At 43.3% G+C, this 27,724-nt stretch overlaps 1 protein-coding gene across 6 annotated transcripts in view; it reads right to left on the bottom strand.

Moving 5' to 3' along the window:
- ZNF423 (zinc finger protein 423) overlaps positions 1-27,724 on the bottom strand; it is a 226,238-nt gene that overhangs the window by 110,002 nt on the left and 88,512 nt on the right. Inside the window, exons 1-2 of one of the 6 annotated variants that reach the window (XM_040075310.2) lie at positions 25,938-26,030; positions 24,165-25,307 (exon numbers count right to left, since the gene is read on the bottom strand). The exons of 3 other annotated variants lie outside the window; for them this stretch is intronic. The gene's annotated coding sequence lies outside the window, so the exon portion shown is untranslated. Of the gene's footprint in view, positions 1-22,916; positions 22,984-24,164; positions 25,308-25,392; positions 25,508-25,937; positions 26,031-27,724 lie in introns of those variants that run through there. 2 more of the 6 variants (XM_040075311.1, XM_040075312.2) reach the window with 2 other exon arrangements.

The raw sequence follows: 27,724 nt of genomic DNA, 5'->3' as shown, positions 1-27,724 counted from the left end.
ACTGTCCTAAATATATCTAAATAATGAAAACCTCTCGCCACCTCCCTTGAATCTGTTTGCTTTTGCCCTTCGCAGACCACAGCCAAAGATCCCTGCCCAGACAGGAGCACAGACTGGGCAACTCTGGTGTCTCCCACAGGAGAGTGAGAGAACAAGGTTCCCCAGAAAGAATTCACACATTATTTACGTGTTTTGTCAAGGTTTTTCTAATATTTATTTTAGTTCTGGTCAATAAGGCAAAATTTTTCAGGACAGAAGAGTTTTCTCACCACAAATAAACTGCGCTGCTGTCTAAAATAAGATCTTTAGCCCATCTTGCCCTTTCCAAAATAAAATTGGACAAATTAATGAAAACTCAGTAACTGCTTCCTCACACCTTCAGCCAGAATTAGTTGTGAAAGTGAATCCCACTTCCTCCATCTCACAGCACATGAAAGTATGAGTACCAGCCTCGACTCCCCATCTGTCCCAAACTATCTATCTGTATTTAGAGGCTGGGGCTCTGGATTTCTGGGAGCTGATTTTTAAAGACACATAAGACGGTTTTCTGTTTGTTTGTTTTTGGGTAAGAATTTTCCCATTATTTAGGATTATCATACCTTGCATCTTTGGATTTTGTATGAGCATAACCGTAGACCAGGACCTCCTGGTTACCTGACATCAGGAAAGCTGCAACATCACGTCTACCCTGAAGTCACTGTACACAGGCTTAAGAGGGACTCCATTTTAATTCAGTTCTTTGGCTGGAATCGAGATACTGGATTTGATCCGATTTTTTTCTCACTGTGTTGCTTTGTATCAAAACACCCATTTTCCAGTGGGTGGTGCCTAACAAAACAGAAGCTGAGGTGTGAGCACAAAGGAAACAGCCATTATAAATGCACAGAAACACACCATGTCAACACATACCAGCTGCCCAATATGTACAAAAGCTTTAAAAAAGGACAACTGAGTCATTATTTTAGAGTTTCACTGTATTTTCCCTTTTAAAACATGTTCCTATCTATATAGTGTCATTAGAGAAGGTTCCATTGCAAACACTGGAAATCAGACACCTCCTAACCATCCTACGTAAATTCATCAGAATTTCTGTGCAGCGTTATCAGGTAACAATATTTACCATGTACAGTAATTATGAAAAACTCTGAGATTGTGTAATTATGTATTTTAATTACATGATCTGATTAGGTTTTTTAATCACTTCATAAAAAGAAAGGAAATTCACTGAGGTTGTCAGAAAGTTAATAAAAATAAGGTAATTCACTGCAAAGGCTCACCATGGTGCCTTTCTAACTACTTCCTTGCTACACCCCACTGTGCCTAGGTATTGGAGGTCAACTATAAGTATTAATTTCCTTACTTTTATTAACTTTGGTGACAACATTTGTGCTCTTTTGGCATGCAGGTTTGTTTGTTTGTTTCTTAAGGAAACACTTTCCATTTAGCTGGATGATATTTTAAGACATATGGACTCCTCAAAACCAAGACGCTGGGTGACCTGAAACTCATCAAGAGACTCAGCCTCGTCCCGCTCTGTCCTCAGCCGCCTTGGAGAGACACTTGGGGAAGCCACTGTGTGGTGGCCACTGTCACACTGAGCTGTGTGAGCCTGCAAACCCCACCAGGTTTAGCAGTGTCACACAGTCCATCAGCAAAGCTGCCTGGTCACATCAGGGCCACCGAGGCACACGGCAGCTATGCAGAGGACCCAGTAGCAGTGAGAGATGCAACTGCTGCAGGAGGCAGAGGCCAGGCCGGCCAGGTACCTGCCCCAGGCAGCAGGAATCACCCAGGAATGCAGCTATGAAACACAAGCAACCCCTCAGAACAATCCTGCTGGCTGCTCACAGTGCAGAGCGGGGCTGGGGGCTGAGGGGGGTGCAAGAGGTCAGTCACCTTCTCCCGCTCCTGAGGCAGGACAGAACACATCTGGTTCACCTCTGGAAAACATTTTTTGTAAGTTTTGGATGCAGTTCTGCTCTAAGGAAACATTTTGTTTATATCCAGACTGGGAGTCTATAATGTAATACTTGGCTATTGGATTCAGCAGCTCTGTTTTACTCATTTTTGGTTTGTCCTCTCCTCCCGCCAGCCCTTCTTTATTCTTCTCCTTTCTCTTTTTACCTTTCCACCCCCTCTCCTGTGATTCTCTGGGGAGAACAAATCACTTTGGGAGGTTTAATGGACTGACAAGAGCAGAAATTTAATCGGGGTGTGCAAGCACGGGCCAGGCACATCAGAAGCAAGCACAGTGCAATCCATTTGGGCTGCCCCACCTGTGACCCCGGCCGGGCCAGGCACCCCCTTCTCTGCAGGGGCCATACAGGGAGAGAGAGGCCCTTCCTGCTCACATGGGACCTCGGTGGTGCCTGCTTCAGGAGGAGGGCTGCCAGATGCTGACAAGCCAAAAGCAGTTATTTCAGGAGACTTTTTTTTAATATAGAAACAGCTGACACAAAATGCATCTCACTGGGGAGGGAAACCATGCTCCCAGAAGTAAAAGACCACTAAAAAGCCTCTTTTTTTTTTTTTTTTTTTTTTTTCCCCCAAGAGAAATCTAAAACAGTTTTGGGTCAGATATCACTTAGCTTTTTCATTTCCATTTTAGGAGACTTGCAGAGTGCCCTTCTAGTCCTGCCCCATCCATGGAGAATATTAAGGGGGCAGATGTGGGTGGATTAAAAGATGGTACAAAGCATTTCAGAAAGTAAGAACAACCTCAAAGGAAATCTGTCCCAGGAAAAACAGCCACTGGTGGGGGAGCTGCCTGAGCCTCCTTGCATCCCCCTTTGCTGTGAAAGGTCTCCCCACACCATGTGCACAGCCCTGGGCTGACAGGGGCACGCACTCAACTGCTGCCTAAGAAAGACAGTGAAAAGGGGAAGGCACAAAATTATTTAAACAAGTTTTTATATAGAAAATGGAAAACGTTGTGTACAACAACACGACTCCTTTTCCTTTGTACGCAGTTTGCTGTTACGGATTACACTTCCAAAGTATATCTTCTAATATAACATAGTCAAAAGCAGCTTAACAGTGTCATTTTCTTCCTGGGTAGTTTATTTTTGAATTCTTCTACAAACAATGAAACAGAAATTTGGAAAAAATAAGAAAACAAAGAAGCCCCTTCTTCCCACATGTGTGTAAACGCAGGTAAACACACAAGAGGCCATCTTTTGAACAACCAAACTCTTGCTTGTAGCGCCTGTTCTGGCTGCTGCCAGTAAAACCTAATGGCACACAGTGAGTGATACCTGACACTCTGCACACTCACTATTACAAAGACTTTGCTCAGTTGAAAAGCATGTGTAGTATTTTTCTATCACCATTGCCTGCATTTTCACTTTTTCACTTTTAGACACCTTGTCTGCTTGACAAAGCTACACCGTATCTGTGACATTTATTTAAAGCTTGCTGTTCTCTGCAACTGGGTGGCATAACAAGGACCAGGAAACCAGAGCTTTAAAATACATTTCCTGACTGATAGTGCAGATTAAGAGAGCTACAAAAGACAAATATTAAGGACAAATATCAGTCAGATCCAAAAACCAGAAGTGTTTTCTATCAGGATCATAACCAACCAATACCCTGAGGTACCCAAAGGGAAGAATCTCTATACTTTCACTCATCCTTGTCATTTTAAACTGAACTGTGCTCTTCAATAATAATCTCAAAATGATCCAAATAGTTTCCAGGACCTTATTCTATGACAAATTATGTTCTAACAAAATTTGATAATTTCAAAAGTTACTACGTATTACTGGCTTTTTTCCTTCCCTTCCACTTATATTTTTCATCTTGTTTCTCTCTGCCATTTCTCCATCTCGTCCCAAAGCCAGATTATTACACTGCAAATGTGGGGCAGATCCAGATACCCAAGGGGAGATCCAAGATCTTCTCTCCTGAGGAAACTTCACAGTGAACTCAATGACTATCTGTGATGTTTGCTGGTACTAGGGAATAATATTTCCCTTGGGCACTTTCTGGATAGAGTCTACCACCTGGGTTAAGTCATTATTACAATCAAGCAGAAAAAAAAAGGGAGGGAGAGTAGAGATGAAAAAACACTACAGCAAGCATCATTACAGCTCATCAAAAGTGCATTAGAGAACACCTGATAATATACTCCGAACATTAATGATCCTTACAATACACCATATTAATGCAGATGTTATCTGAATTCTCAGAAACAAATTTTTCCATTCACACACTTACTTAAAATTGGTGTTGGAAAAAAACATCTCTATTAGCTGCCAGCATTTTTTTTTCTGTCTCCAGAAACAAACAAATAAAATAACACCGCTGTACCTGTATGTGCTGTGGATCACAAAGCTCAAATGAGCACCTTGACATTGGGATGCTTATTGGCATTCACTGGCAACATGTTACAAAGTTACAATGGTCAGCAAATATTAATAAAAAGGTTGTGATTGAGTTGCCTTCAATTGGATTATTATCACAACTAATATCAATTGAACTGGCTGCCTGAAACTCTCCAATGCTGGGTAGCAATTTCCCTCACAATTTTTCTACCTTCAGGTTAGGAGGGGGACACATGAATGCCACAGAACTGATAGTGCAGCTCTGTAATAAGGTGCTAAGTGCCAGGTTAGAGCAAGAACAGCTTATTTGTCTGAAGAGCCTAATACTTCAACCAATAACTTAAATGGAGGTCAAAAAAATAATTCTAGGCACTGCTTAAGTCCTATATTCCTCCTTTACGGAGACTGCAAATCATGTCAAGTTCTGCATAAATAGGTTTTGTGGGGGTATTATAAAGTGAATTACTGTCATCTAGGTGCTAGTGCTTAGTAAAGCGAGGATGATCAAACCCATTTTGCCAAAATCCAGTGTGAACTGCTGCTCTCAAAGAAAGGTCACCCAACCAAGAACGCTTCATTAAAAAAAAAAAAAAAAAAAAAAAAAAAAAAAAAAAATCTACAACACACATGCATTTTTACAAAGGAGTGGTTTGGAAATACAACAGTCACACCTAAAGATCATTCCCTTATTGTTATTTGAAAGCTGAAGAGAAATCTTTTTTCCTAAACAAGAAGCTGGTAAAGCTTTGCAGCATCTCAGAATTACTTCTAGAAATAAGGGAAGCAGGAATTATTTTTAGTGCAGCTGAGAGGCCAGGCATATTTCAGGCAATCTCCCAGAGCCTGCTTCTATACCATGTGGGACATAAACCCACAAACTATGAAAGAACCCAAATCAGTATTGTTTTCTCAAGTGACATCCATTATCCCTCATCTGAGAAAATTAACACGTGTATGCAGAAGCTCAGTAAAGTAAGCTCAGAGCTAAAAGTCTAAGATTAACTCTTTATGCCTCACAATAAATGTCATCTTTTAAGTCAGCGAAATGCTAATATATTCCAATTTATATTCAGTGCTTCTGCCATTTAAAGCAAGCAGGGGCATCAAAATACAGTTAGGCTCAAGCACAGTTTCAAATGCTGCAGTACACAGGGTAATCAAGAATTTCCAAATTCCAAAGAGCTACAGTGATATAAAAATGGAGATACAGAAGGGCAATTAGACCAACACACGCTGGTTTGGGTAGCATTAGGAAGAGTGTCACAAAATGAATAAAACCCAGCTTTTGTGCAAAGTCTCTTATTTTCTGACATCAGAAGTAAGCACTGTATCTAGTAGTAAAATGCTATGAATGTTAAATGTAGGCAACCTTTGTGCTCTGCCAGTTTATTTCTAGATCAAATGATAATATTTGAAGATTTCTATTGCAAGCCAGCTCTCAGTATTTTTCTTCATCTTCCTGATCTGCCCAAAAGATTACATTCAATGAATCAGATATATCTTTGTCTTCTTTTTACTCAGATTAATAAATTAGGCAGCCCATAAATCTGAATGGTACTTATCCTGAAGAGTGAAACACAAAGAATGATTGATAAGGCTGAATTTCCCACCTAAGTACATAGAAACCTCCAGGCAGGTATTAATTCTATACTGAGTTTTTCTACAACACACACTCACTCTTGCACCACGACATGCTAACACACATCACCAGGTATCCAGCACAAAAGCAAGGAAAGCTTTTCTTGACCCATCAGGTGCATTGTTCTTGTTTCCAAATACTGCTCTGGGATGGCTAAATGAGGAAAGCAGTGAAGAGCAAGCCACAGTTTGTGACATTAATATTTGAAGAGCCAGGCAACTTTTGCAGTCCCTGTGTTATTCCTCCCAGCAACACAGAAACAGATCTTGCATCTGGTGGCACGTCCTTCTCGGGGACATTTTGCTACCCAGCAAGAGCGCAGGAAATGATGTCTGCAGAACAGTGAATTCTGAAGCAGGGATAATAAAAATAATCTGATCGTTACCCCTGTGCTTTAAAAATTGGACCCCCTGGCAAGCAGCCAAAATAAAACATCAAAGAGGACCTCCACAAGCCAGGCTCAGGATCAACATTCGTGTGAGAGCCCATCACCTACTTACCCTGACAGCAGGCAAGAAAAGTTGGAGACATCTGCTTGGAGGCCAGGGGTCAGGCTGGCCGGGCCGCGCTGCACAGCACAGGGGGAAATGTGAGCGTGAGCTGGGTGTGCGCGGCCAGGCCCTGCTCTGGGGCTGCAGGGGCTCTGTGAGAAGGGGTCAGGGGCTGCCTGTGCTGGACACAGCTGGCTCCACGACAGACCCACCGCTGACTGACCATAACCCCCCACTGCCCAGCACTCCTGGGCCAGGAAGGAAAATTACGTTTCCCTCAAATCGAGTCTGTTCTGCCCATGACAGTAACTGCTGAGCCATCTCCCTGTCTTTATGTCGACTCAGCGTTTTCATCTTACTTTCTCTGCCAGTCCTCTTGAGGCAGAGGAGGGAGAGAGCAGCTGGGTGGGCATCTGGCAGCCAGCCAGCTTTAGCCCACTGCAGGGCAGCTGCCTGCAAAAGCCTCCCTAAACTAAGGAAGGCTAAACAATACCTAAATCCATACCTATAGGACCTGAATTTATTGCTTGTGTTTGACTCTTCATTCCATTAAAAACATTTCTACTGATAACGTGTAATACAAGAACTTACAAACCATATACTACTGACCTCCCAAACTTGATGCTGCGTGCATGCAAGTTAGATATGGAGGTTATTTCGGCTGTGCTGGGGTTTGCTGGTGCTAAGGGTGATTGAGGTGGGCCAGCCTTTTCCTGCAAGAAGGAAGCAGCAAGTTGTTCCACTCGCGGCTTAGGAAGAAAAACAATGTATCAGTAAATGTTCCATGTCAAACACTTCCCAGACTAGTTCAAAGACAGGTTTATGTGTGTGCTAAAGCACAGGGGGCAAAAAAGTACAAAAGCTTTTCAGTTTCTGCAAGTTTTAGAAATCAAAAATCCATCAATCAAAGAGAAACCTCCATAATATTTTCCTACAAAATAATTTTGATTTCTTGTGAAAAAATCAATAAGAGTTGATTACTGAAAATGGCAACATGAACGTAAATACCCTTCAGGCATCTCACAAGTACCTCTGGAAATCACAGAGCAGTGCTAGGCACATGCCACTGCTGCTAATCACATCCTCTCCCACACAACCAGATGAGCTTCCTGAAGTTGCAGTGGGTGAAGAAACTACCAAGGCTGTGCAAAACATATATTCAAGAGATTAGATGCCACTGGCAGCAGTCCCTTCACACACACACGAGGCCTCATGATGTCCCTTTCTAAGATACCACTGTGTACTCTTCTACAAATCCCAGCCTAAAAACCCTGTTGCAAGGTCTCCATGAAGCTGATGAAGTTGATTAAAGACTATCCATGGTTTCACATACATCTCTATTACTGCACCACAGCAGCACTTTGTGCTTCCTTTTTCACAAAGGGATAAAGCAGCCTCCACAAAAGAAAGGACCAGTTCCACTTTTGAAGCTAGAGCATTTTACTGGATGGTGTGTTTTGCCTTCTTAGTGTGACCATACGAGTCAGTTGGACTTTTTCTTTGCCCACACAGGGAAAAGATGGATGTCTTGACATGAAGCATTTGCCAGACACTTTGGAAAACAGCCTTCAAAATGGTACTTGGGACTGTTTATCGGTTCTGGCAAGAGAGGGGAGGGGACAGGATCATTGACTCTGTCATCTGACCAAGGCAACTTCTGTTAGAAGCTGGTCTTGTTTTAATTAGAAGCACACTTGCTTTTAACTCTGAACCTAAGATACTTAGCTTGCAGAGACCCATGTTCATTCTCCTACAAGGATGTGACAGAGACCTGCGGATGTCTGGCATGATCAAAAGGAAACATGGCAATAATATGTCAAGTCACAAATTATTACGACCTCCTCCCAATGTGCAGGAGATCCCACATTCCACCCATCCATATGGTTCAGCTGCAGAGCATTTTTACCAACATATGGCCCCTTGAAAGTGAAGGTTTTCTTTTGAGTTTTTAATCACAATTGCTTGTTATTCTTAATTACTTGTTAATTCTGCTACAGTATGAAGCTTAACCTGACTTCTGCTGGGAAAATACAAGTCATGAAGGTGGTTTACTTTTTGACAATAGGGAAAACTTTGTAAGTAGGGAAGGGGGACCAAAGCTACCGTACAATTCAAACAAGCAGAAGTAGCTCTTGGTAGCAACACAAATCATAGTCCCTTCTTGATACTGGTATCTATCTTTGTCAAATCCTTTACAACTAAACATCACATAAATAAACAATAGAGAAGGGGTAGGACAGCACAATGCAGCTATTTGATAAAGAGCAACTAAGAAACTATCTCTTTCCTTCTTAAAACAAGGTTTTGGAAAAGGTATATTGAGTCTTATAGGCAGAAACAGGTGTTAAATGGCCCACAATTAGGACATTTTACTTCTTTTATGAACACAAGCCAAACATTTTCAAACATAATAATTTCAGCAGACGCATGAAGAAAGGCCAATTTAAATGTTCTTAACGGTTGTTCCGTTAAGTCAGATATTTTATTATAATGTCGCATCTACAAGTTCATGGAAGCCATAACCCCAAAGGAAGCCATCTACTCCACATTAGCTATATCCTCCCCATCTCGTCCATGGATTTTTTGCTATGAAACAGCAGCATCAGGAGACAGCTCTGTACTTCCTCACAGTTGCACCCCACTAACACAAGGATTTACTGCCACACTGAGGGAGCCATATGGAGTCATATGCTCTTCTTCCCCGTCCCCTTTTCCTATTAAAGCTGAGACATTTAATGGCTAGCTCTCCTTAAGACACACATGGATCTACAAACATCTGGCAACTCAGGAGCCAGCAGCTATGTCCTTTAACTTGTCAGGTTTAACTTGTGATTCAGCTTGGATCCAGGCTGTCAGTGTTTTCCAGCCATAAGAGCTACGGCACTGCCCCAATAACATTTTCATCTGTTCAGACAAGCTGTGTGCAGTTGTAAACAGAGCAGAACTCTGCTCAAGAGCACTTCCAGGCACTAGAAAGCACAAGTCAAAAGAGGCAGCTCCATACTCTCTGTTCATGAGAACATACCCTGTCTCTCCATAGGGAATATTTATTATGATGGGCCATAATCCACTTAACATCTTCTGACAAAGCCTATCAGTCTTTAACAACTTTGATTCCAGAAGTTCAATGGCAACAGGGAGGAAAATTCATAGAGAGAAAGCACTTCCACAAGAATTCCCCTTTATGAACCTGCACACCCTGTGTTAGCAGACAGGATCATTGCTTATTTGTACCTATCAGCTTTGATGATAATTGCAACCCACTTGACACTTCTGTTGAAAGGCAGTATTACCAACAAGAAATCTGATAAATATTCAACAAAATCTAAATTAAATAATTCTATTCATCTTGAGGTCACCGTCTCTAAAACCGTTTCAAAATATTTGTGTCTTAAGGAGAGAGGGAGGGGGATGAGGGAACCCTGCTTCTCAGACCAAAATGACTGAATCACTGCATTAATGAATACAACTTTTTTATTTTTCAAGTTCAGTGAAAGAATGCCATCTATGCAAAATTTTGATCCCACATTACAAAATAATTACATGATAATTACATGAGCATTAAGATGTCTACCCCCCGAGTAAAGCCACTGCACCCAACCGCTAACTAAGGCAGGCCTGGAATGTTTCAGCTTATTAAGGAGAAATCCAGCATTGAGCAAAACCTCCAGCTGAAGCAGATTTCCACTCTTTTACTCCTCTGATTTCTAATTAATAATTAAAACATGTTCCTTTCTTTGGAAACCCAATTAGACTTGCGCATCAGCCTGAAAACAAACTTTTTTTAGCAGCTAAGCTACTTCTCATGGTTTAATGGGGTGGCAGGAGTGTTTTCTACATAGCTCCACTGACACAATTCATTTATTTCTTTCCATTCTACAATGGATATTGTAATCCATCCCCAACAATATAAACATTACATTTGCACAGCTAATTAGGATGTTGGCAGTATGAATTAGTGACCCTCTGATTTCTTCCAGTCAGGGCCGCCCCTGCTGCCTGCACTACCTAGGATTCACAATTAGGCAATTATATTTTCAGCATCTTTTTTTCCTCTCTAATGCTACCTCTTTCCTCACATTCATTCAATATGACCATATGCACCAAATGAAAAGCTGTGTTGTTTATTCTGGGATGGGGAGAAGGGGAAAGAAGGGAGGGAGAGACACAAAGTGTCACGTTCAATCCTTTGCTCTTTCAAGCTCTGCTAACTCGACATCAGAGAATGATAGAGGGTCTGTAAGACTGCAAATTATCTCCATAAATGTTTTAAAGAAACGATTATGCAGAGTGGGTAGGAGATGTATTCTGACTGGGAATGAAGCAAAAGGAAAGAGGGACAAAACAAACAATCCTGATCTCTGGGTGCAGTGGGCTGGTACTGAACCTCTGTGAAGGGCTGCGGTCACCCAGCTGTCCCCAGCCACAGGAGGATGACAAATTGGAGAGAATTTAGAAGAAGGCAACAGAAGTGATTAATGAGCTGGATGGACTGATTTATGAGGAAAGGTTAAAAGGTCTGGTTATATGTATCTTTGTTAAAGAACAGCTAAGGAAGGTGCAGGAACTGCTTCCAAGGGGCTCACGTATGGTAAACACCATCACTGCATTCCACTGAGCATTTAGGGAGGGCAGGAGGAGAGAAGAAAGCACAATTTTACGCTAGACACTGGGAAAATACCCACAATAAATGTTAGAAAAGAGATGTTTCCAACAGGAAGGACTAGAAACATCACCATTTGAGAGCTGTAATGGACAAAGCACTAAGAAAATACACTGCAGGGGATAATGTCTGTTTTAATGTTGATGCTTGTTTAACTCACTGACTAATGTACACTGTGGAGACATAGCATCTTTATTAAAGCACAGACTTTATCTCTGAGTCCTCTGCTGTGAAAAGTCTTCCATTAAAATCACTTATTACTAGGGGCACTGGAAACATTTTGGGCCAAGTATGTGCTACTCCATATCAGCTCCCAATCCACAGCTGAGGAATCCAGAGGATTCAAGAGTACCAGTGAGGGCAAATTAAATCTTTCAGTTCTCAAATATTAACCCAGCAATTTCTAAGTTCTGTAATCCAAACAGACAAAACCCACCATCACCCAACCTAGACACTTTGCAGAATAAAACTGTCCTCTATTTTCTTCTTTAAATATGGAATCATTTTATGTCCTAGAAAATCAAGTATTTAAGAGCAAATTAACCTTGGCATTTGTGTGACTGAAGAACAAAAATAAATCAAGATTACTAAACTGTTAGGAGTAATGAATCCAATACTCTTACTTAAACACAAATTATTAAATTAGAAATACTGCCATTGAATTAAGCCAATTGGAAATATATTGAAGTAGAAACTGGTATAAATTAGCACAAGACCAAGCCAAACATAACCAGAGTGACACAATTTCAGACCCTGTGCAGAGCACAAACCAGGAAAAATAATTTACGGTCAGCTCATGGAGACAGGAAGCAATGATGGCAGGCACAGAGGCTCCATGGCTGCTGTAGCACGAGCAAGCGAAGCTGGAAAATCCACGCGCTGCTGGCCCTCCCCAGAAATCGCAACAGAAAGCAGCCCAGACTGTAGCGCTATTGGCAAATCATGGTTTGAAAAGTAATTCCACCTCCAGTTGTGCACCGCCACTATTCACAAATATAGCTATACATATTGCCTGTAGAGACGTGAAACATTTCAACTTCTACGGCGGCCTGTCCATCATCTTTCCCATGCACAAGGCTACACACAGCCTCAAGCCAGCACAGCTGGACCTCCAGGTGCCAGATTAGGAGAAACCGAAAAGGTCTTTTTCCAAGAAAAATACGACACTCCTTCCCCCACTCCCTGCTCACGTGCATGGGTGAGAACTAAGCAGGCTTGAGGGGCTTTATTTATTCCCTGCTACAAAACCATTAAGCTCTACTGTACAGATCTGAGTCTGCCAAATTCTGTCACTTCATGCTTTGGATGTAAATTATAAAAAGAGACCAGGGGAAAAAATACAGTAGAAAACAGATGCTCTGGATTACAGTGCTGGGTTGGTTTGTTTTTTTTCCAAAACTACCATTTCCTTTATAGTTTCATTTATTTATTTGGTAAGCAGAGGAACATGACACATTCACTGCCATAAAAGGGAAGACAATGGCCGTCCCAACCTTTGACATTTAAATCCATTTCCTTCCTCAATGATGAGACAAAACGCCTTTCCTTTGACAAACTAGACTCCCTGCATGACAAGGAGCGGTACACAGCAGTCAATAACACATCAGCAGCACTGTCTGAAGGCTCCATGTTCTGTTAACATTCCCAGCTGCATTAGAAAGGTAAGAAACTCCATAGCTTCGTGCCTCAGTTTCCCCATCCATGAACTAAGAAACAAAATACTGAACTGCTTCGAAAAGTTTGTTTAAAACGTTCCAGTGAAATGAACCAGCCTCAACAAGCAACTAACTCAAATTGAGCTTTCAATTGATACCCCAAATGCTCAACTGAACTTTGAGTTCAGCTTCTCAATTGACACCACTAAAAACATTGACACAAAAGCTTCAGACATCCATGAAACTGAGCCCTCTTGTGTAGTTTACAGTACATTGAATCACTATACATCAGCACAAGTTTCATGGCTCTTAGGACAGTCTGTGGAAAGCACCGAGAGCAGAAAACCCTGATAAAAATCTGAAACTAAAACCTCCGCCCTACTGCAACTACCAACTCACAAAATCTACATATTACAGCATCATTGATTTGTCTTGAACTGACCAAAGTTTGTAGTTCAGAAGAGAAGGTGAAAAGTACTGAGTCCCTCATGAAACTTTTGAATGTCATTTGAATTTGAGATTCATTATTTTCAGCTTTAACTAGTCACTGGATCTGTCACTAGTTCCCCGCAGCAGAAACTCAGTGATGCATTAACACTTTTCATTACTAAATTCAAAACCGTTTCTCTTTTATCAAGGCTGCAGCCATGCTGCCTTGTTCATCCAGCTTGCCAGAACAGGCCACAAAAATCTTAGCCCCAGAAAGGGTTAAAAAAAATCTTTAAATTTGCCTTTGGTTCTTATTTTATGTGCTTATTTCCAGAGCATTTCCAAATTGTATTAGTTTACCAGACTAGTGTATCTAAATCTTTTTTAGCCACATGTATCACTCACCAGCATGATTTTATTACAATGGATATGTTATTAAAGCTTAACCTTGCACTCAGTCACTAATCAAAAACAATTCAAGAAAGCAAATAAAATGTTCCAACTTAACTAAAATCTCCTCCCTTTAAGCAACAAATAAAGTCTGGCTGGCTTGCAGGGAAACTTCCATGTATCAGCATACTCACAGCTCACTCAAATCAGGCACATTTCTTAAGTCTAAATTTAGCTGCTTGCATTTCTTCAGAACTTTAATTCCTGAATATTGTGTTGAACCTACTGAGACCGTTGAAGTGCCAGATCTTAAGGCTGAAGTCATATTGAGATTACTTTATGGCAAATGTAAGAAGGAAAGTTGCTGTAACACATAGGCAAGCAGTTGGGAACAAACACACCAGCAAAAGGATCAGGCACTCAGAAGCTGAGATTCATCTTCCAGTCATGCTGGCAATGCTGAATGTCACCTATCTGCCAGTGAGGAGTACATTAAGCTACTTAACCAGTGGAAGAAAAAATGATTGTACATAAATATATAGGAAGGTTGATTTCATGGAGGCACCTCTTAGGTTTTCAAATCCCTCCTTCACTGGAAGCAGAATCAATCAACAAGCGCTCATTTTTGGACAGGATGCAACCATGCCTTCACTGGGAAAACAGGAGCCCCTAAAACTCTGCTGTGCCAGCGAGATGCCCCAGCAGCAGGGACACCTGCATCCTCTCTGTGCTGGAATATGCTGCCGAGCTAGAGCAGGGAGACAGGTTTCACCCATGGATAACCAATCCTCATCGCCCTGGAAAGGCAAGCGCGGTACAAGCGCTGCTGGTTTTCACCACTTCTTGTGACAGAAGACGGAGCAACTTCTGCTTTGCAAGAGCAAGTTTAAAATTTATATTATAACACTGAATCCACCAAAGCTGCCAAGAGACATTGAACTCAGGGGATCTGTGAAAGTTTTTCACACCTGTGTTTTTCTCCTGTGCCTAATATTATGGGAGGCATTTTGGAGGATTTTACAATGCAAGTTTCAATGAGACACTTACAGTCTCCCTCAGGCAAATTGTCACAGCTGCAGAGGTCTGCTACCCAGCTGCCAATCAAGGCAGGCAGGGAGTATGTGCAGTGAAATCACAAAAAAGGCAGGCTTCATTAGACTGCTGAAACCTAACTAGAGGCTATCTGGGCGTGCTTGAGCCCTTAAAACAGGGTTGCTTTAGAAAGAGGGATTTTTTTCTCCTTCCCAAGTGAAGAAAGGGCCCTAGTACTCATTGAGGAAGGTATTGGTGCCAATTTTCCCCTTTGCAGTTTCAATGTTTGTTTTCTCTGTCTAAAAAAAGAAATTACATCGCCCTATAAGCTTCTATTAATAGATTAGCTGATATAGTTGGAAAAAGTGGACAAGATTATAGGTTCCACGTCCCTTTGCCAGGTCTCAGAAGTGTGTCTACTTTTTCCAACTCTAGAAGCTACTCCAGTGAAATATTATTCCTTTCTACAACCGTTCCTTCCCTTATTTCCTTAAAGCACCCCACCTACAAAACCACTGGTACTAAAGACCAACTGTACTGGAAGAACTGGAAGAGAATTCTTCCTCCATGCCTAACAGAATGCATTTAAAAATATAAAATAAAATAATTAAAAAGAAGTCTACAAGACACAGACACAGACACACAGAAGTTCAGCCCAAATAATATTCAAGTGGGACATTTAAAAGCACATAACAAAGTTAGTTATAGGTATTCACTACATCTAGTCTTGGCCCCTATTCAGTAAACTATTTAAGTGTGTGCTCAGACTTAAGCAAGTGCAGGCTGAAAAGCCTACGTGTCTCATCACGTGTTCAAATTGGGCATCTGCTGAACTACTTTGCTGACCCAGGACCATAAGAATCACCCTGAAAGTTATCTAATAAACAGCTGTTATTTTAAGAACTACACAAACATAATACACATTTTATGTCCCTAAAAGAGCAGGTGTCATGAAGGTATAAATTGTTTCAGACATAAAGCTACTTATGCATATATATTTTGTGAATGAAAAGAAAAAGGCAGGCTTTAAACTAAAACATAATCAGACTCATCAAGCTGCCTCTGTCCATTACCACACTTAGTCTTTGTTATCCTCACTGCTTCTTTGTTATTTCTTACTGACAATTTGTTATATTTTACCTCCAATTAATTCTACCAGGAAAATGTTGGGATTTTATTTCTAATTTGTGCCCGTTTAGGTCTTCTTCTGAACACAAAAACCAGTGACATGATGTTCAAACATTAATCAGTGGCTTAGCAGCAGACCTACAGTTTTCCAAATTTTCAGACTGTCGCAAATCCTACTAAAATGAAAGGCTCTGGGAAAAGCTGAGCTCCCCCTTCCACGGCGCGGGCGCCTCAAGACCCAAAGTTAGAAAATTCTGGGCTCCCTATTTACAATTACAGCTGCATTTCCCGAGCGGATTGTGCTGTGACGGCTGAACCCCGCAAATGTCAGCGGGCCGGCTCGGGCAGGGTGCAGCAGCGGCAGCAGAGCCATTGTTGCTGGGGCCCGGAGGGAGGAGGTGCTGCCGAGGCAGATGGGGACCGCGGTAATGCGGAGCTCCCCGGGGACACCGCGGGCAGGGGCTCCGCCAGCACCACCTGCCTGCCTGGGGCTGCGCACGGGGGGCTCCCCCACAGCAGCGACACGGGGCCATTGTGCTGCCCTCCGCGAGCCTGACACCCTCCAAGGCGTGGCACGGCGGTGTGACACCCTCCAAAGCATGGCACAGGGAGATCACATGTGCCACCCTCCAAGGCGTGGCACGGCGGTGTGACACCCTCCAAAGCATGGCACAGGGAGATCACATGTGCCACCCTCCAAGGGGTGGCACGGCGGTGTGACACCCTCCAAAGCATGGCACAGGGAGATCACATGTGCCACCCTCCAAGGCATGGCACGGCGGTGTGACACCCTCCAAAGCATGGCACCGGGAGATCACATGTGCCACCCTCCAAGGCGTGGCACGGCGGTGTGACACCCTCCAAAGCATGGCACAGGGAGATCACATGTGCCACCCTCCAAGGCATGGCACGGCGGTGTGACACCCTCCAAAGCGTGGCACAGGGGGATCACATGTGCCAGCCTCCAAGGCGTGGCACGGGGGTGTGACACCCTCCAAAGCATGGCACGGGGGGGTCACATGTGCCACCCTCCAAGGTGTGGAACGGGGGTGTGACACCCTCCAAAGCATGGCACAGGGATGTACCACCCTCCCAAGCGTGGCACAGAGGTGTCACACGTGCCACCCCACGCAGCCTGGCAGGGGAGTGTCCCCCCAGGTGGCTGGCAAAGGGTTCCTGCACATGCCATATCTGATGGTGCTCCAGCCCCAGTGCCACCCACCCTGGCTGGAGTGCAGCTACATGCATCCAGTGAGGAAGAGGCTGCACACAGAGACACACCTGGCTTCTATGATTTCAGGACAACATTAAGAACCTCCAGCCCTTCTCTCCTGCTAATGTTACTAATAACCTCCATATTGTCATCTATCTTACCTGAGCTAACAGTTTATAAACCACCACCTGCAGCTTGTCCCTTATAGTTTATTAACATACACTAATAAACAGTATGCTTCACTCCCACTGTGCTGCCAAGTGAAGCCAGTCAGAATAACTGCATTAGCTTTACTGTTCTTTCTCAGCACATTTTTCCCACATGGGAACAATTAGGAAAAACTCCCTCCAGATTATATTTTGAGATCCATCATATTTGCAGGAAAATAATAATAATAATAATAATCTTTTTCACAAGCTCATCTGTAGGCATCTACAGAAGATTAACCTGACTGATGTTACCAAAAGCGATAGGCTGTTCCCCTGCATGGAAAGGGTTAATGCTCCCCAGGCTCTGACTTACACCTATTATGCTCAAGTTTAAAAATAAGATGTGAAAGATGCATTATATAAGGCCAGTACTGCTATCCTGCCCATCTCCTATTTTGGAATTAAAGATCATCATTGCTCACATCAAAGGGGCTGGGTGAGAATAAAAGAAAAGACAGGAACAATGAAAATAGCTACCCGACACGAACCAGATCAAAGGACCAGGCACAGAAAATGAAGAGCTAGGGGGTCCTTTAATTACTGTCCACATCCTCCAAGTCATGTGGTGAGAAAGAAGGGAAAAAAGTTTTGAAGGCCACTGGGTTTTGTCTTGCTGTGGCTCCTGTTTCCACAGTCTCTGCCAGTTCCCTACAAACTGCTCTGCTTTTTATTTTTTAATTTTTTTTCTTCATTTTATTAAAGTCAAATAGGACTCCTGGACTCCAAAACTCCTCCCTTATGCCAGGAGGAGGAGAGGGAAGGAGGGGTAAGAGGGGCAGTAGTAGATATAGTCTGTAGCAATGGCCTGAAACAATTTCAGGAGGACTGCTCCAGGCAGCGCCCGGGGAGCTGCTTTGGGAAGGAGAGTTTTGGCTACCTGAGGCTAGTCTTTATTTGCAGGCCTCCCGGGTTGAGAAAACTTCAAATTCACATAGGGCACTGCTCCATGGGGCAGCAGATCAAACCTGGCTACTAGCTGTTTGAGCTCAGCAGCAGAAAAAAGGATTGCTCTGGGACTGAGCATAAGTAGAAGCATGATTAAACTTCAAACATATACACCCCCTCCTTTTTTTTTTTATACACAGCAGACAGTTATGGCTAATATTTTGATATGGACTTTAAAAATACGCTGCAAATAACTTACTCCAGCCTGCTGGTTGCAGGGTTAAAAATAATAAAAATTTAAACTAGCTGTATTATTGCAATGAAGTCAAATGTTCAGATTTACCTTTCATGGATAATTAAGACAATGTTAAGTTATTTAAAAGTATCTCTTTTTATTTAACTCACCCCTCAAGATTAAAATTCAGATATTTGACCATTGACTATAGTGACACCTATTTATATTTCAAATGTGGTGCATTTCTCTCTAATTACTCCCGACTTATGTTTCACGGAATCACAGAATAGCCAAGGTTGGAAGAGACCTCTGGAGAGCATCTAGTCCAATCCCTGAATGTTTATTTTTAAAAAGACAGAATAAAACATGTCATAAGGAAGTAATAGAAAAGGGGTTCAAAAATTGATGAGGTAGAAGCCGACCAAACTTTCTAGGAAATAACAGTGCTTTACACTGTTAAAAATATTCTGGAAAAGAAAAGCTCTGGGATGTTCCCAAGAAATTGTATTTGCTAATATAGATGCTAGCAGTGGACACAGACAGAAGTCACTGAAGAGGAAAATGCATTCCTGTCTCAGGTCAGTTTGCTTGGGTTATGCTGTATGCCAAACTAGAGCATGAAAAGCATTCAAACAGATTTTATAGACTTTGAAGAAGGAAGATCACGTCACCAAGACAACATCTAGAAAAGGTGAACGCAGGATATAAAGGCATCCTTCTTCCCATCCTATTCACAGCTTGGAAACTCCTTAGACAAGCAGTAAAGATGATCTTTTAAGAGGCAATTTAGCTTCCAAACTCCAGTGAGTGCCAAGTTACTTCATCTTCTTTCTGATGAAAGTTCCCTCCATCGCTTCCTGCCCTTGGACACTAGCATGCAGCAAACAGCCAATCTCAGGAGGCCAGCTGAGGACTAAATTAAGCAGATATAGACTACAAAGCTGCTTTCCAAAACGGGCATCATGCCTAGGTTCCACATCTAAGCAGCATGCTAGGTACATGTACCAAGTTCCAGTTAGCTGTCTTGCAAACATCCGCGTTGGGAACCTTGCCCAAACAAGCCTTCAAAGCTACGGTAGCTCTGGTGGGATCAGCACGGGAGCAGTGGGACTGGGACATTTGCCTCCTTGTTACAGGTCTCAAAGTATCACATTATCCATTTAGATAGCCTTTTGATTGAGAGAGCTTCCCTTCTGGGCTTAGCCCCAAATGCCAAGAACAGATGAGATGGTTTAAGAAATTCTCCAGGTAAAACATGAAAAGGATGCTTAAGATCCAGCTTCTGACGAATAGCTGCACTCAGGGAGCCACAAGGGCTAGGGAAATAAACATGGTCAATTAAAGGAACTGATTGAAAAGAAATCAGAGATCCCTCTGGGAAAAATCTGAGATGTGGTCATACAGCCACTGCAGTCTTTTTAGAAGGTGGTAATGGGGCAAAAGCTGGGAAGAACTGTAGTGCCTTACTCATTTGGCAAAAGGTGGTTGCCATAAGGAAGGAAATAATCTTTAAAGGAAATAAAATACAAAGAAAAATCCATGATGGGTTCAAAAGGAGGCTCAACCAGCTCACTCAAAGCTTCTTGAAACCTTAGCAGTGAGTAGAGAATTCTAATGGGAAAATACAGTAAAGGCTCTTCAGCAAATGTTCTGTCCTTTCCATAGACTGTCCCACAAAATGCACTGGTAGATGCTGAGAAGTCTTCCAAAACACTCCAAGATAAATTAGCATTAAAGAATTAATTGGAGTGCAAACTAATAAGGATGGTGCAGAATAAGACTCATATTCTTTTATCTCATTAGAAAAAATAACATGCTCATTCATGGAAGGGAATAATTTACTAATTGTTCAATTATTTTTGATGCATTTGTTCAAACAACCTCAGGAGCCAGTGGGATCACCAACAGGACTGGTAGAAGTTAAAGATCTGCATGGAGAGCTACCTGCACTTTGTGTCTTGCCTTTTCATATTTGAGAGTCCAATGCTGGTGCTGCCCAAGCCGTGCTCAGACATAGCTGGAGCAGGCTGAGCACACATTCTCTCCTAGATAAATAGTCTGGAAAGGCCATAATTGTGAATGCAGGCTATTGAGACAATGCCAGCATATCTAAAAATCAGAGTAATGAGCTCAAGCTGCCGTCACTAGGAGCATGTGTGCCTTTTCCTGTCTCACCTTCCGGAAACCCATGGGTATTCCTGCAAAGGGAGGGACATCCTAACTGACTCTAACCAAAGAGAAGGGCATCTTGCAGAGCTGATTGAGTTATTTACCCAGGAACTCAAGCAACATTTGCTGTTGGGATTGTGGAATTCTTATTTTGCCTGTGGAAGTCAATCACCTGGTTCTCATCTAACTTTGCTAGAACATTAAGCCTTTTCAACCTGCACCAGAAACAAAACTTGAACTTCACCTTTTTCCTCAGAAGGTTCAATCAGAGTAATTTAGTTTGGAAAGGACATACAGAGATTACCTCTATATAAACTGTTTCTCAAAGTCCTTTTTTTTTTTTTTTTTTTTTGCGCTACTAGAGGAAAGTCACCAGTCATTTTCAATTTTTTTTAGTATTTCTCTTACAGGCTAGCTACTGGAAGACCATCTCTCACTGGGTAGAGAAGATACTACCTGACCATGCTTCCTAGAAGCAGGACATTTGCTTTCTGTGTCTATTTCTATGACAATGTTTCAGGGAAATCATGAGACAGCCACCAATGCTGGAAAAGAAAGCAGAACTGCCTAGCCAAAAGAGCAGGAAAGTAAAATCAAGTAGATGCATTTCTTCCTTCTACAAAGTCTTGGACTTTTTTAAGAGTGGAAGATATTATCCTCTGCTGAAGTTGTTAATTTCATCTTACACTTCCCACTCCTTCTGAGTCAACAATGTTAGCTTGTGTGTTTCACTTCTTAGGTGCTGCTTCCAGATCCACTCTACCTTTCACCAGTCTCTTCCCTTTCTTCTCTCCTTGTGCTTTTTTTACATTTCTCATCTTCCTCTTGGCAGCTCCTATCCTGACTCAAATCCTCTGCCCCCATTTCCAGTCCTGTTACTCTAACTTTCCTATAGAACACAATCCATTAGATTCTCCGATTGGAAGACCCCGCTTACCCTCTTTCCATCCTTTCTACATTTCTGTCATCTCCACGGCCAGAGCACACAAGTCTATCCCTCCCTGAAGTCATTCACTTTCCTTGCCAACTGCTTTGTCAACCAGCTCTGTGAACCCAAGACCAGGGACAATGGGGGGCAATAGAAAAGCAATGTAAAAGAAAGCATCAATGCAAGGCAGTGGAGAGACTGCCACCCACATAACGAAGATCTGGAAGAAAATCCCAAAACTAAAAACTGTCAAAATTACAAGAAGACCTAGGTGAATTTAATGCACATTCAAAGATTAAGGGGAAAATGTTAAAGATTATGTGCTTCAGAAAGGCACTATTGCTCAGCTAACACTCCTTAAACCTGGTACTACCAGAGCTGAAAGAGCAATTTCACAGGTCTCCTGCACACTTGCATCTAACTAAAAGACAAAGCAGAACTCCGATACTTCTTAATGGCTATTCACACTGCTCCAGTGCTTATGTTCACATGGCTATCTCAACATAAAGTAACTGATGCCTTACTTGAACTTGCCTACCTGTCCTGTATGAGATACATAAGTCATATGGATCATTTTTGTGTGACAAATTTTCTCAAAATCTTTAAGTTTTTCAATTCTAAAACATTTTTAAAGTTTGATGTGAGACTCCTAATGCAACTATAAAACTGATGAAATCTGCAGCCAATCTGATAATTTCCCTTTGAGTTTAACTTGGATATATTCCTGCATGCTTCCACAGAATCAACTTAAAACAACCTGATGAATTTCCTTTTACTCTCCAGGGCAGGTGTAGTGTTCTGGCTGTGACTTGAGCCAAGCTCTGTGAATCATATGGCAAGAACAACCCCATTGTCACAGCAGTCACCTGAAAACCACACTAATACCTTAGTGACACATTGGTAATAAGTGTAACACACACCCAAGAAAGGAAAAAGACCTGGGCTCCAAGGACACACAGGCCTGTACAAATGTAGGGAAAAGGAAATGCTCCAGGAAAAGCAGGAGTTGTTTCCCTCACAATGTCCCAAGTTCTTAACAGAGGGATAGAAACCATTTTGGTGATGGTTCCCTCTCCATTCTTCCCTTTTCTGCTCCCCCCATGCTGGTATTTCCTCTCTCGCTGCCACCTTCCAAGCAGCTGCTATCCTGTTACAACTCTCCAACCTTCACCGCTTTGAGTTCACCCAGCTCTTCCTCTAGTGTGTCCTTTATCTCTCACTGTACATTTAAAAGATAGGATGTGGCAAAACAAGCACAGAAGTCTGTTTCCCAGCAAACTATTGAGAAGGTGTCTTTGAGGTATCTTAACTCACCCTGGTATTTTTGGGCTGTCCCACAGCCCCCTTCCCTCCGTCCTCAGAGGCACCGGGCCTGCTGTGTCCCCAACACGGTGCCAGCCACCTGCTTCCCACCACTGACCCCTGCCTCACCTCGCCTTCCCCTTCACCATCCCCCTGCCCGCCCCCTGCATCCCCCGGCCCCTCTGGCCCCACAGACACGTGTGTGGGGCAGGAGAACAGGTCCCACCTCAGCATGGGGAGCGCAGCACGTCCGTCCTGCTGCGGTGGCTCTGCTGTGCCTGCGCCTCACACCCGGCACCCGCACTGGAGGTGACACAACACAGGAAAACCTCCAGCCACCAATGCGCCTGGGCCTGGGAGAGCACAGCCAGCCCTGCTCTTTGTTTCGGTTTTAGCTTAAAACCTGCCCCCTTTTCATTTCAGGAGCTGGTTCACGAGAGGCCAGCTCCTCCAGCTGCCTGTGACTGCCAGTGCCCTACAGACTGGCTCACACCCCAAAACTCAGAGTTGCATCTTAGCACAGGGGTAATATTTTAAATCTTTCCAGCAGAAGCTGATTTTGTCCTTTCTCCACGCCCCTCCCAGGCAGGGCTGGTGGCTCAGCCCAAAGTGTTGGATGCCAGCACAGCCTGGCAGCAGCCCTGCTGGCAGCAACGTGCCTTAGCATGGAGGAGCACAGAGGTGGGCAGGTGCTGAGTGGGTGCACCTTATTTCCACGAATTTTACTCTCATCCAAATGACCTCACAGTACTTTTGCTTTGGCACTTGTTTTCCACTTAGCTGTCAGCACTTCTGAGACCAACTGGCTGAGCACACTGGCCAGGCTGTGAGGAGGATGAAAGGGGTGCTAACAAGCACTGCTCTAGTCTAAAAACATCTGACTGCCTAGGAGCAGCTCACCAGCTGTATTTAAGGTAGAGAAGGACAGAGTCACTTGCCAGTCATACCACAGTGGCTAAAGAGACAAGACCACATTACGGTTGTGGGTTTAATTATACTGGAACCCAAAATGTCAAAGAGGATAGGTCAGCAACAGTAACCCAGCAGGCACTCAAGCCTATAAGAAAAAAAAAAAAAATCCTTTTTTCCACACAAGGAGTCTCTAAGCCATGTCCCTGCCAAAGTTGATCAGCAATGGTTATGCTGGCATTAGGCCAAAGTTTTTACATGGTTCCTTCAAGGAAGTCATCTTTCTTCACAGCTGACTTGTCCCTTTTATAACCAGTGGTCATGACAAGGCAGATTACCAGCTCTTTCAGCAGCGGAGACCTATTAGTCTGTTTGATAGGGTATTGGATACTCTGCTCCTGCCCAAACAGACAGCAAATGTTCCACCCTCTCACTAGCTGGGAAGAAATCGCAGTAATCTGGTCCACACATAAAGAAATCTTCTGTTGCCATTCTGAGGAAAACATGACAGAGCTCTAGTGAAAATCCCAACTTCTTCATGATTAGATAAACCACGGTGTCTTACCTCAACAAGGCCCATTCATTTTCCTAGCACATCGATACATACACTTGTTCCAGGATGGCATCCAACAGAATCACTGCAAAAGTGGGTTGGTTAATTTTTATTTCCCAGGTTAGGGTTGGGGGTTTTTTCCTAGACAACGTTTGATCTCTCTGGCACTACAATGCTGCTTGCCTGCCCACCCTACACACTGCCTATATGGGAAGAATACACCGCTAGAGCTTACAAGGTTCATTTAAGATACACAATACGCTAATACAGTCTGTTAAGTCTTAGAGAATGATTTTTAAAACAAGCAAAGAAATGTCCTCCACTAAAGAAAGAAAACTCTAATGTGTGAAAAAATGCCAGTTTAGGTCTGTGGTGTCATGGTCCACAGGGGAGGCTTTTCCACCCTCAATACTAATTATGTGCTGGGAAAGATACAGCACTATATCTGATCAAGCAGAAGACTTTTAAAAAAGGTTTACTAGCTATTAGGTATCCTGCACTCTACACACTGTGCTGACACAAGATTTTACTGCTTGCAGATGCAATTGCCAAAGACTAAAAGGTTTTATTTACTCAAGGCACACAAACTATACTACTACTCCTGAACGCTATATTGGGGGGAATCCCCTTCAAAGAGAAGAAAAAATTCTGCCTGGCAAGTTGATGGCGAAAAGGATCCAAACTGGCTAAACTAAACCTGCCAAGCAACTGACACAAAAATACAAGCGGCATCAACCTCTGTCCTCCTCTACACATATCCTGAGCTGCGGGGTATGAGGTTGTTGTGGGGAAGCAGGAGAGAAACAAGGGCTGCAGAAACGCCCAATGCGTGGACACTGCGCAACTCAGCCCCCTGACAATCCCCTTCTCTGGTGTCACTATCTGCTGGCTTTGTGGGCAAAATTGACTGCTCACCACTGGTAGCCAGTGAGCACACAACCTGGCGACCTGAAAAAGCCATTGATTTTCCCTGTCCTTAAGAGCACGCTCTGCTGAGCTTGGAGCCGTGCGCTCATAACTTTAAGGGGGTGCATTTTATTTAATTGTGCCATTTCTTGGCCTGAATTTCCCCCAAAAAGCTGAAGAGGGCATGTGCTTATTATCTTTTAGTGCAGCCCGTGCTCGGTGCAACCTGAGCTCTTCGGATACTTCGGTCTGAAAATCAGAAAAGAAAAAAAAAAAAAAAATTAATTGCGAGGAAAAAACAAGGCTGCTCTGCGACTTTGATTCAATCAATTACCATTATCTTCCAGCGCAGCCCTCCCCGCCGCCCCCGGACCAGTTGTGTTTAACTTTCCTCGCCAGCCGCGGCCCCGCAGCGCGCTGGCGGAGCGGCGCTGCCGGCTGGCTCCCGCGCGGGGCCCTTATCAGCCGCTCCCAGTCAGCGCCGGCCCCGCACAGCTGGCAGGGACCCCTCGTCCCCCGCGTTATCTGCCGCCGCAGCCCTCGGCCCGGCCGGGCGGGGAGGGCCCCGCGGCCGCCCCCGGCCTCCCCGCCGCCCCCCGGCCGGGCCGCGCTCTGCCGCAGGCCGCCCCGCTCCCGCCGAGCCTCCTCCGGCGAGCCCGAGCCGTCTGAAGAGAGGCAGGAACAAAACCGCAAATTTAGATTAATAAAGCATTTGTTGATTCTACAGAAACTTAGCAGGCCCCTAAGAAATCCGCCAGAGACCTGTGCAGCTCCAGTAATTTTCTGTTATATTATCTTTCTTGTAAAATACTTCCCCAGACAGAGCCCCCAAAGGGGCTCAAATATCACTGTGACTAACCGAAATCAATGTGCACTCACCTATTGACATTTTTACATAGTTTTTGGATTTAGTATCCGGCCCAAAACACAATCAAATCTTCTGCCAAGGAAATAACAGGCACTTAGCTAGTCAGCTATTAGTGTTACAAAGGAAAAAATGTGGGCACCCAAGGGAGATGGGAGAGACGGCATTGACGTCAGGGGTAATTGGGTGTCTGAGAGAAATTGCCAACGGCTGGCCAAAACCCCCAGAGGCCCACACAAAGCCGAGCTGCAACTCTAATAAAGGAAAGTAAATTCTAGAAAGGGGCTTTGCTGCAAAGAAGCCTAGCAGGAACCAAAAATATCTCCCACATACACAAACACATACACACACACAAAAAAAAAAAATATACAAAATATGTTTAGGAGCTCTCTTTTGCACATCTGGTTTAGGCTAAAGTGCTTTCTACTTTTTTTTTTTTTCTTCCTTTTTTTTCCTTTCTCTCTCTCTTTTTTTTTTTTTTTTTTTTTTTTTTTTTTTTTTTTTTTTTTTCAGGACCACATGGATTTTTATGTTGTACCGTATGTTCAACATCTATTTTTATAAACAGCATTCAGGGCTTTAAAGAAACTTATTTTTAATCATGTGGCTTTAAACTGCAATCTCTCTGGCACCCACTCTGGCGCCATTAAAAACAGTTTGGTCTTTTCTTTAAAAATCCCTGAACTTCCAGGGAGAATGATGAGTACAGTGGAGGCACTGGAGGGCCATGGCTAAGGAGCTGTCCGACTGGTAAAACCCTGTTTGCACACCCAACACCTCTCCATCACCTGTACCTAGCTGTGTGTTTCGGTGACAAATCTCCCTTCCCACTGCCTCCTCCCCTCATGCAGGAAACCTGAGAAAAATTATTTCAGATCACACACCCTGGGCAGAGTTTAGGGAGGACCTGAAGGCTGTAGTCTATTCTTGCCACTCATCCAGATTCCAGCATAGACCCACTGTCCTAACACTCCACCACAGATGAAGAATAAAGTGGATTTGGTCAGTTTTTACTAAGACCAATGTGCCTTCATCCCCCTTCTCCTCCCCCCAGACTTCTCTTATATGCCTCACACAGTAAGACTCAAACATCTTGTTGTAAAACTCAGACTGGTATTTTCCAGCATGATAAACTGCTTTATACCTTCTACACTAAATGCAAAAATGTCTTTTTAATAGGTGATTTAGAGTTTCAGCAAAGTTTCAAGAATACCAAGATGAGCGAGATCTTAATAGGTTCAAATCTGCTATTACACCTACCTGTGTCCACATCATAACTATCATCACCTGGAATCTACGGGGAACCCTGTAAGCCCATCAAGTGAGTGTTAACAATTTCACTTACAAGCTGCCCTCCACCCAACCAAAGAGCAGAGGAGGCAGAATCAGGTTAGCAAGAGGCTGAGGTACAAACAAAATGGCCACACACAAAGCTCAAAGGGCTCCTTAAGCGCCACAGCACCAAGGGCATAAAGAAGTCTTTAACAATACACATATAAAATAGAGCTAAGTTTGAAAAGATCAGAAGTGCTTGACTGTAAAATTGCATTGCAGAGAACAAAATGATTATTGCTCTCAGAGAAGGAAGAGGGCTATTAACACAAAGAAACTCTCTAAGAAATGTAAATACAAAAACCTACACAGAAATCAAATGCAAACAAAAAAAAAGTCCCAGACCTTGGGATGTAGAGGTGAAATTTCTTCATCTCTTGCTGGTGAGCCCAAGTTTTGCAGACGATGCCATTCAGATGGAAGAGGGTCTGGAAAGGGGAATGTGGGCCAGCAGGGCAAAGGGGGAGTG

The sequence above is a fragment of the Hirundo rustica genome, chromosome 11, assembly GCF_015227805.2.
Source record: "Hirundo rustica isolate bHirRus1 chromosome 11, bHirRus1.pri.v3, whole genome shotgun sequence".
Taxonomy (NCBI): Eukaryota; Metazoa; Chordata; class Aves; order Passeriformes; family Hirundinidae; genus Hirundo; species Hirundo rustica.
This window is presented reverse-complemented; position numbering and strand designations above follow the sequence as displayed.